Source organism: Bufo gargarizans, chromosome 4 (assembly GCF_014858855.1).
Source record: "Bufo gargarizans isolate SCDJY-AF-19 chromosome 4, ASM1485885v1, whole genome shotgun sequence".
NCBI classification, from domain to species: Eukaryota; Metazoa; Chordata; class Amphibia; order Anura; family Bufonidae; genus Bufo; species Bufo gargarizans.
Window position 1 is genome coordinate 473901406 of NC_058083.1, and position 10817 is coordinate 473912222.

General features: G+C 36.7%; 1 long non-coding RNA gene across 1 annotated transcript; it reads left to right on the forward strand.

Annotated features, from left to right (window-relative positions):
• Positions 1-5249: 5249 nt before the first annotated feature.
• Positions 5250-8298, forward strand: LOC122933723. The gene is made up of 2 exons (XR_006388540.1): positions 5250-5760; positions 8069-8298. It is a non-coding gene; the product is annotated as an uncharacterized LOC122933723 (long non-coding RNA).
• Positions 8299-10817: the final 2519 nt, after the last annotated feature.

Here is a 10817-nt window from a genome sequence, read left to right on the forward strand (position 1 = left end):
AAGCCGCCCGTGTGCCTTCCGCAATTTACGGAACGGAACGGGCGGCCCATTGTAGAAATGCTTATTCTTGTTTGCAAAACGGACAAGAATAGGACATGCTATATATTTTTTTTCTGGGGCCACGAAACGGAGCAAACAGAGTGCTGTCCGCATCTTTTGTGGCCCCATTGAGTGACCCAATCTGAGTGTGTACCATTAATAACCACCCTCTGTTTTCTATCATTGAGCCAGTTACTTACCCACTTACAGACGTTTTCTCCCAGTCCGAGCATTCTCATTTTATATGCTAACCTTTTATGTGGTACAGTGTCAAATGCTTTGGAAAAGAGATATACGACATCCATTGATTCGCCGCTGTCAAGTTTAGAACTTACCTGATTAAATTAGTTGGACATGACCAATCCCTCAGTGAAGCCATGCTGATATGATGTTATTTGCTTGTTTTCATTGAGATCCTCCAAGATAGCATCACTTAGAAAACCTTCAAACAGTTTACCCACAACAGATGTTAAACTTACCGGCCTATAGTTTCCAGGGTCTGTTTTTGCACCCTTTTTGAATATTTGCACCATATTTGCTATGAGCCAATCCAGTGTGGAACACTCCCTTTCAGTCTAGATATGACATTACTTAATTCTCTTAGTATAATGTTTCAAAGACCCTTTGGACCCAGGATATTCAAATTATATAGTTCAAATAGCCTAGTTTCCTAGACTAATAAGCTCCCGTTTTCGGTCAACTTAAAACGTAACGTTTATTTTGTTTATTAAGAATAATATGAAGCGGGAGAACAAAGAAATAACTTTAAAATTCTAGGTGCAGCAGGACTCTAGGGGCAGAGATAGGAGTTACTTCACCCATATAGTCTGCCCTCATAACATAAGTCCATCCGCCTTTTGCTTTCCGTTTAGCGATACACTTTATTCGCCTTGATGGAACTTATGTTAGGAGTTCGCCTATTCAGACGCTTTGGATCATTTGCTTTCTGTATCTATATGTCTTTAGCGCGACTCTCCACCACTTATTGTCAGGGCTCAAAGGAGTCTGCAGTTACTCCTCACCGTGACGCTTGGTCCTACCTGAACCTAATCTAAAATCTAAGACAAAAGCTCCCCCTATCTCTGCCCCTAGAGTCCTGCTGCACCTAGAATTTTAAAGTTATTCCTTTTTTCTCCCGCTTTATATTATTCTTAATAAACAAAATAAACGTTACGTTTTAAGTTGACCGAAAACGGGAGCTTATTAGTCTAGGAAACTAGGCTATTAATTCTCTTAGGATACAGGGGTGCATGCCATCTGGCCCTGGTGATTTGTCTATTTTAATCTTTTTAAGTCGCTGTTGTACTTCTTCCTGGGTCAGACAGGACACTTTTAATGGGGAATTTACTTTTACATTCTGCATTTCACCTGACAGTTTATTTTCCTCAGTGAATACAGTGGAGAATTTTTTTTTTTATAGCTTTGCTTTCTCCTCGTCGCTCTCTGCAACTCCTCCTCATTGCTCAGTAGAGGGCCGACACCTTCAGATTTATACTTTTTACCATTTATATAATTGAAGAACATTTTAGGGTTAGTTTTGCTCTCTTTGTCAATTAATCTCTCGGTCTGAGATTGTTTTATTTTTATTTTCACGATATTCACCATGTGGGATAACACACATTGCTTTACCTTTAATATGATACAAAAGGGAAAGGGATGTGAATTGAATGTTTTATATTTTTTAATATCTTTAACACTCTATTTAATTGATTTCTACTTTTTTTTGTCACCTTAGGGGACTTGAACTGGTGATCTTTTAATCATTTGCACTCTCCATAGCAATGCTTATATATTGTTGTGAATATCGCTTTTACCGCCATTCAATTATATCATGACTGCCATAGCAACCAATTTGAACCCTGCAATACGCCCCTAATGTACAATTGGAGAACAGAGGGAGCTACCTCTCTCTAACTGTTCAGATGCTGATGGGTGTCAGCTGTATAACACAGCCAATAACGACTGTGTATGGAGAGAGCTCAGCTCAGCTATTAAGCCCACCTCATGAACACCTATAACAGGAGAGAGAGCATATTTATATGCAGAGTTTCTCATTTTTAACCATGATCTAAGGGGAAAAAAGTACAATGGGGCACACTTAATAAGGCTGGCGTTTTAGACAGCGGTCTTAATAAGCCCCTGCTCTGGTGGTGGATCACAAAAGTTATTTAGAGTCACTGGCCTCTAAATAACTTCAGCGGGATCCACCGTTGATTCTAAATGTAAGACAGCTTCTTTGCTGTCTAACATGTAAACCATTTTCTATGCCTAAACTGAACATAGAAAATGATGACTGGGGCAGGCCAGCAGGCTGGTCCCCTTCCCCACCTATGCCCCACTTCCTTTTTATACCTGGTGTGAGCGGGGAAGTAGTGGCAGATTCTGTTGCAACATGTTCTGCGACAGAATCTGTGCCAGATCTACACAACAAAAGTGGAGTATGTGTGTTAGTAAATGATCCCCAATGTGTTTTTGTGGTATTCACTTGCTATAATAGGTGGACAAGGCATAAGACTGGCTCTGTATTTGGGAAAGGACTGCCAGTTCTTTACTAAATAAGAAATCTTCCCTTATATGCAATTATGCATGTTGATGCATTTGGGTTTTAGATCTATTTACATGACCTTTTGAATTGAATCAAATGAAACAATACCAGAACATGGTACACTAGATGTAAACCCATCTTCAGTGAGTTTGTAGCATAAGATAAATGCTATTTATAAAGGTACTTTACATTAAATCTTGCAACTGCCATTTTTATACGGTTTTTGGTGTATTCATTCATCTATGTTGCATGGGTTTCCACTGGGTTCACCAGTTTCCTCCTTCACTCCAAAAATATATGTAGTACAAGTACAATCCCAATTCCAAAAAGATTGGGACACTATGTAGAAAATCTCATAGATCCATATTGTATTCACAATAACACAAAGAACACATATCAGATGTTGAAAGTGAGATTATTTACTATTTCATGAAAAAAATGAACTTATTTAGAACTTGATGGCAGCAATGCATGTCCAAAAAGTTGGGGCAGAGCCATGTTTACCATTGTGTAGAAACCCTTCTTCTTTTAACAACAGTCTATAAACGTCAGGGAAGACTATTGCTGGAGTATTGAGCATTGGGTGAGGAATGTTGTCCCAATCTTGTCTGATGTAGGTTTCTTGCTGCCCTGGAGCTTATTTGCTGGATTTTTTTATTTCTTGATGCACCAAATGTTTGAAATTGTAAAAGCACTGGACTATAGGAAGGCCAGTTCAGCACTTGGACTCTTATTTTTTGCAGCCATGCTGCTATGATGGATGCATTATATGGTTTAACATCATCTTGCTGAAATATGCAAGGCCTTCTCTGAAAGAGACATTGTCTGTATGGGAGCATATGTTGCTCTACATCCTTTATATACTGTTTAACATTGATTGTGCCTTTCCAGATGTGTAAGCTGCCCATGTCATAGGTACTAATGCAACGGCACACCACCAGAACTGTGAGCTAATAACAAGCTGGATGTTCCCTCTCCTCTTGAGTACACAGAACACAGCATCCTGATTTCCAAAAAGGTTTCAAAATGCCCGGGTTTCCAAAAATAATTTCAAATTTTGAATCATGTGATCACAGCATAGCTTTCCATTTTACTTCAGTCCATTTTAGGTGAGCTTTGGCCCAGAGAAGACGGCAACATTTCTGGATTGTGTTGACATCTGGCATCTTCTTTTCATGATACAGCTTTAACTTGAACTTGTGGACTGTTCAGTGAACTGTGTTCATTGGAAGTGCTCATAGCCCATGCAGTGATTTCCAGTACAGAAGTATGCCTTTTTAATGGCATACTGTCTGAGGGTTTGCACATCACAACCATCCAATATTGACAGTCAGCCTTTTACTTTGTGCACATGGACTTTCATAGATTTGCTAAGACTGTTGATGATATTATATACTGTAGATGGTGGGATATTCAAAGTCTTCACAATTTTACATTAATGATATTTTTTTCTAAGATTGTTTCACAATTTTTTGAAGCAGTTTTTTGCAGATTTACAAAACATCCTAACTTTTTTGAAATAGGGGTTGTAAATTGGCTTTGTATGAATGTGTGAGAAAGATCTGCATTGTGAACCCCACAGAGTGAATGATGACAGTGCTGTGAAATAAATTGGTGCCATGTAAGAAATGGAAATAAATAAATGCATGTGAGAAGGAGGTATTACGTGTCCTTCTTACAGGCAAGAAGTTAGATTACTAACATTCTACACCTATAGATAACTATCAAATGATCTCACCAGAGGAGTAACTTGCAGCCATTAATCCCCCATGCAAAATCTTTAACAGGGCCTCCTATCTATTATGTATCACCTGGTGTCTTCTAGTAGGGTATTGGGTCCAGCTCTACTATCTTGACATCCACTATATATTTTTTTTAAATGGGCCTCTATACAGTAAATGCATACTTTTTATATGTATCCTAAACCTGCTAACTGTTCTGTATTAACACTTTAGAAGAATATCCTGGTAGTACTGAAATGTATCTAAATAAACAGATGGGGTAATAAATAAAAGTGCATTCCACAGAAAATCTAAGTATCAATGAATAAAAAGTGTTCTTCATATGCTTTGCCTAATCTGCTTTCCATGGCTCAAGGAAATGTACAGTTACCGAGAATGTACTAATGACGCAAGCAACGCTACACCGAAGCCAAAAAAAATGTGGAAGTCAATCTTTCTACAGTTACTTTCAAATACCGCCAATGTTTTTAGAGAGCATGGTGGGACAAATGTAATAGTCTACAAATTCCTAAATCCCACCCTTACATTTCCACCTTGTTTTCATCTTCATTTGAAAATCAACGGTTTCTTAAAACCTTATTTTATTTCATATGTTCCTTAGTAGCCAAAAATAATGTTTCCCCTTCCAGCACAACACACTTAATAGCAACAAGTATTCACATTGTAACCAATCTATAAAAAAAGGGCCAAGCACTGCCTGCCAGTGAGAGACAACACTAGGAACATTGAGATGAATGAACCATAAAAGTTTTATTTATCTTGACACTAAAACAGGCTTAGTCAGGGAGTTGACATGCCTCAAATAAATTAGTGGAATTAATTCCCACTTTTGATACAATACACCCATGCACTGGCGGTGACGCTCTACTTACTTCTTCCTGTTCATACTTGATAACTATATTGATATTGTTGCATTTTTTTTTCTTTGTCATCTTGTAGAGAGCCAGGCTGAGCCATATAGATTCAACCCCGTTATTAGAAGCTGGGGAAAAAAAAAAAAAGGATGAAGACCTGGTTATACCATTGCTACCTCTGACAGCTAAGGAACCAGTTTGGCGTCTGGTTTGTGTGTTGTTTTACTGCTGACCTTCAAATCAACTTTAACCCTTGACTTCTTCAAGCATATATCATGACAAGAGCCTGTTTAACACAAATGGTGCCCAATCGAAAGGGGAAAGAGAGTGAAGATTTCCTTTTTTTTTATGAAGAATTCGGTTTTAGCCCCTCTTTTCTCATTCACCACAGGTGAAATCCTTCCTAGCAGCTGGCTTATGAAATATTGTGATGGGAGGTCTTAATAAGCTGAAAGCACCCTCAGCTGGAGACAAATGTATGCAAATGAGATGCACAAACAAAGGAGCTTGGACAGAGAAATATCTGCAATTCCAGCTAAATGCTGCCTGCAGCAGGAAGATGAACAGCTTTGATAAAATGGTAACAAAAAGCACCTTTCTATCCTCCAGCATGTTTTACATTGCAATAGACCATTGTCATTGTAACCCATTGGAGCATGCAGAGGTTTTCTGCACTGTTTCAGAAACCTGGTTAAACATTTGTTTTAGGCCATTCATTGGATATAATAAACATGTTTTTTTTTTTTATTTGATGATTTAAGATAGTTTTGTTTCTCTATTTTTACAATACTTTTTTTTTTCAAGGTTATCCATTGAAAGTCATTATATTATTCCAAGTCTGATTATGTGTCTTTGCTAAAGGTTTCTTTTTTATGTACATGCTAATAAATGTCAATATTGAAGAGTTGCATATATCCATTTAAATGTATTGAAAAACTTCAGATTTTATATTTAAATTAACCTGATCGCACGAGACTAATAATAGTAATAAAGGTTTCACAATAAAATAATTTACTCTTTTTGGAAATTATGAAAAAAAAAAATTGCCACCACAAATGTGCTTTCAATATGGATTGAAAACATGCTTTAAATTATGAGATTATTTAATAAATACAACGTCAAATAGATTTACTGAGAGCCAAAATATAAAGAATTATTAAGCAATGTCAAAAAAGCTTTTACATCATAAAATATAAGTACATTTTTTGGGGTAAAATCTGTGTGTGTTTTCTTTTTATTTATATATATGTATATATATAATTTTTTTATTTGTTTATTTTTTTATAATTTTTTTTTCAATCAGCAACATTTTGAAAATTTTGTAATTTTGAAATTATATTTGATCTGTCTAAGCAATTGACAATATATCTCTGTGAGTTTGGTGTGTATTTTTCAGCATTTTATTTATTTATTTTTTAAATTTCTTATTTTACAAATCTAATTTTAATGACAACATCTGCCCCAGGGAACAAGCCATAATTTTATAAACACTTCTTTAGCAGTGTTTGCTATTTGTCATCAGGGTGACAGGAAAACCGAAGATCCATTTATATAGCCCACAAAACCTATACAAAGCCTTTTAACTGCAACCAGTCGAATATTTCGCTTTAACAAATATTTAATGATCGTGAATGGTACGAAAGAAAAAAAAAACACAGCCTACCAGCAGTTTTAGCTCATTAACTTCGGAATGGAAACATATATTTAGAGATCATAGCCGAAGCCTGCTTGTAGTTCCAGATCTTCCTCTTCTATCTTAAGCTTATGGCAGTGTAATTATATTCAACTGCTGCTGTATGAAAAGGGCAAACAGCCTCTTCTACACAGAACAATGAAATTACAGCTGAGATTTCAGCTCGCAAAAGCCGTCTTCTCTGGGCTTTTATGATTCATTATTTCCCATTAAATACAGTATTAGAAGTGTACACCAGATAGCTCCTGCTTTCTGCTCTCTGAGCACATTATCCATATTACACAGGTCTGGGGAGCAGAATTAGAAAACTTTGGGGGAATGAGCAATATGTGTTTGCTGTTAGAAGTACCATATGGCTCATCTTTCTCAATTGCTTTCATTGCGGTTCTGATGCAGGAGAAATTAAAGTTTTATTTGATGTGGCGCTGCTTAATGAACTGTCTTCTGTTTGGAAAATTGAATATGTTTTCTGTTATTTGAACACAGAAACCTCATGTGTTTTCCTGCTCAGGTTGCAATAAGTATTAAAAAAAAAGACAGAAATACAAAGTAGATTTTAATTCGAGACTGCAGGATAAAGCATTAAGGCTGTTTACTTCTCTATGCAAAACAGTCAGCAATCACAGATTTCCACTCTGCTTATATTTTATAACATGACTAAAATAATTCATTAATTACCTTCTTACTACTACTATTTCTACTACTACTACTAATAATAATAATTATTATTATTATTATTATTATTATTATTATTATTATTATTATTATAAAATAATATTAATATACTAAATTATACAAAAGCAGAAAAGGAACATTTGTTTATTATTATTAATAATAATTTTTGTTACTATTTTTTATTACTATTTTCACTGTATTGCATTTTTTTTTCATTATTTAGAATAAATATTTCTACCTCGTTTTTCAATATACAAACTCAACTTCTATCACATCTCGGATCACATGTCAGATTAGGTCTCCCCACGAGCTAGTAGCAGTATAGTAAATTTGGTTGCACATTCAAATTTAGCAGGGATAAAATGAAATTTATTATCCTTGTAGTAAGCCTATATAGCTTAGCTGCCAGGGACAGGGTTCCTTCACTGGTTTCCAGGGACAGGTAAGTGAGTGAATATGTAAATGTTATACATATAAACCTGTGATGATATGTGTTAATAAAATTTTATTTGTTTGACAGGTATCAATGGCCTTCTGGAAATGTACTGCGAGACAATAAAGTAGCACAGAGAAGTGTAAGCTGCTTGTGCTGTAGGTTTTGACGGTGTCACCTGTTTGTGGGAGGATTATTACACCATTAGACATGTGGTTGGATAGTAATGTTAAAATGTAGCTGGCACCTTATTATTTTTCATCATGTTTATATACATTAAAAGGAGTAGTATCAAATACAGCAAAGAAGTACAGAAAGTACTTGTCTGTTAATTCATTATTTTATTTATTATACTCACTTATGTAGCGTTACTATATTCCACAGCACTTTATAGACATTATCACCACGTGCTATCCCCAATGGGGCTCACAATCTAAGTTCCCTATCAGTATGTCTTTAGAGTAAATAGGACTATACCAATAAATTGGCGCAGAAAATATGTTGCATGAAAATCGGACCATATTTATTAATGAGCTTACTTTACTTGCTATTCTTTTGCTAATTTTTTACAAAAAGGAATAGTTAGTCAATCACATAATGCCAACCTATTGATCTCCCTATCCCACCAGTGGTGCCTGTCAAAAAGATGACTTGTCACAACATTTCTACTCCAGTTCAGTGTGTGAGCTCCAGTATGTATGGAAACTGTATACACATAAATGATGACACCTATATACAGTATGTAAATGATTCATGCATGGAACAGGACATATTTTTCTACAGTAAATGTTTTGATCATTTAGGAGGTAATAGGAGGACTGTTAACTTTTCTGCCCAAGGAAAAAAATTACTGACAGCTGGCAATTGTGGTACACAAGGCTCTAAAAGCAAGTGGAAATGTATGGAGTTTGCCGTGGCTTATGAATAGTATGACATATTCTTAATAAATGCATAATGGAAATTAAGTTAGGACTAGCACACTGAGAAGAAGCCATGGCCCTTTCTATTGTCCAAATAACAAATATAGGGGGTAGAAAATTAGGATAAAAAAAAAAAGCTGATATATATAGAGTTTTAAAACTAGGTACACGCTATATGTTGCTTGTATGTTCGGCGTACTTTATATCCTGAAAAATTAGCCTAACTTAGTCATATGCTGAAAAAGTGTGTTTTGGGGATATGTTGGGAGAAGATTGCCTCCAACTGTGTTGATACACATAGCTGATCATACATAACCTGTCCAAATAGGAAATCAGGGAATCAGAGATATATAGTGTCTGTCCTCACCTTTCCTCTTGGCTTGAGATATGCCGTGATAGGTGGAAAAATATATATGTTAGGAATGAGCAAATCGATTCTAACTAATCGATTCGTCTCAATAGTCAGAGTACTTCCCCTGTGAGGGGGTGTCACCAAAAGGGAAGACGCACCAACCTACCTGTTGATTGATAGGGTCAGATGTTTAGCCCAGCCTGGTCAATCTCATGCAGCATTCGATAAGTGACGCAGGTGCCGAAACTCAAATTCGGCTTTGGGAGCAGCAACTGCGTTTGTGCCAATACCCAGAAGAAGTCTGACTGAGACAAATTGATTAATATATATATATATATATCATACAAAAAGCGGGCAGCATTCCAAACTTGTGAAACAATGTAGAAAACTTTATTCACCCATGTGGCAAGGCAACGTTTGAGCTCAATACCAGAGCCCTTTCAAGCTTGAAAAAAGGCTCTGGTATTAAGCCAAAACATTGCCTTGCCACATGGGTGAATAAAGTTTTCTACATTGTTTCACAAGTCTGCATATTGGGTAAGCTTATTCGCATTGGGCTGTGCACCCATTTTTTCCTTTTGATTCTTGTCGGTGCTGCCATCTTTTCCATTATATATATATATATATATATATATATATACACTCACCTAAAGAATTATTAGGAACACCATACTAATACGGTGTTGGACCCCCTTTTGCCTTCAGAACTGCCTTAATTCTACGTGGCATTGATTCAACAAGGTGCTGATAGCATTCTTTAGAAATGTTGGCCCATATTGATAGGATAGCATCTTGCAGTTGATGGAGATTTGAGGGATGCACATCCAGGGCACAAAGCTCCCATTCCACCACATCCCAAAGATGCTCTATTGGGTTGAGATCTGGTGACTGTGGGGGCCATTTTAGTACAGTGAACTCATTGTCATGTTCAAGAAACCAATTTGAAATGATTCGAGGTTTGTAACATGGTGCATTATCCTGCTGGAAGTAGCCATCAGAGGATGGGTACAAGGTGGTCATGAAGGGATGGACATGGTCAGAAACAATGCTCAGGTAGCCCGTGGCATTAAAACGATGGCCAATTGGCACTAAGGGGCCTAAAGTGTGCCCAGAAAACATCCCCCACACCATTACACCACCACCACCAGCCAGCACAGTGGTAACAAGGCATGATGGATACATGTTCTCATTCTGTTTACGCCAAATTCGGACTCTACCATTTGAATGTCTCAACAGAAATCGAGACTCATCAGACCAGGCAACATTTTTCCAGTCTTCAACAGTCCAATTTTGGTGAGCTTGTGCAAATTGTAGCCACTTTTTCCTATTTGTAGTGGAGATGAGTGGTACCCGGTGGGGTCTTCTGCTGTTGTAGCCCACCTTTATTTCCCATTCTGACATTCAGTTTGGAGTTCAGGAGATTGTCTTGAGCAGGACCACAACCCTACTTGCATTGAAGCAACTGTCATGTGATTGGTTGACTAGATAATCGCATTAATGGGAAATAGAACAGGTGTTCCTAATAATTCTTTAGGTGAGTGTATATATATATACATAGATAGAT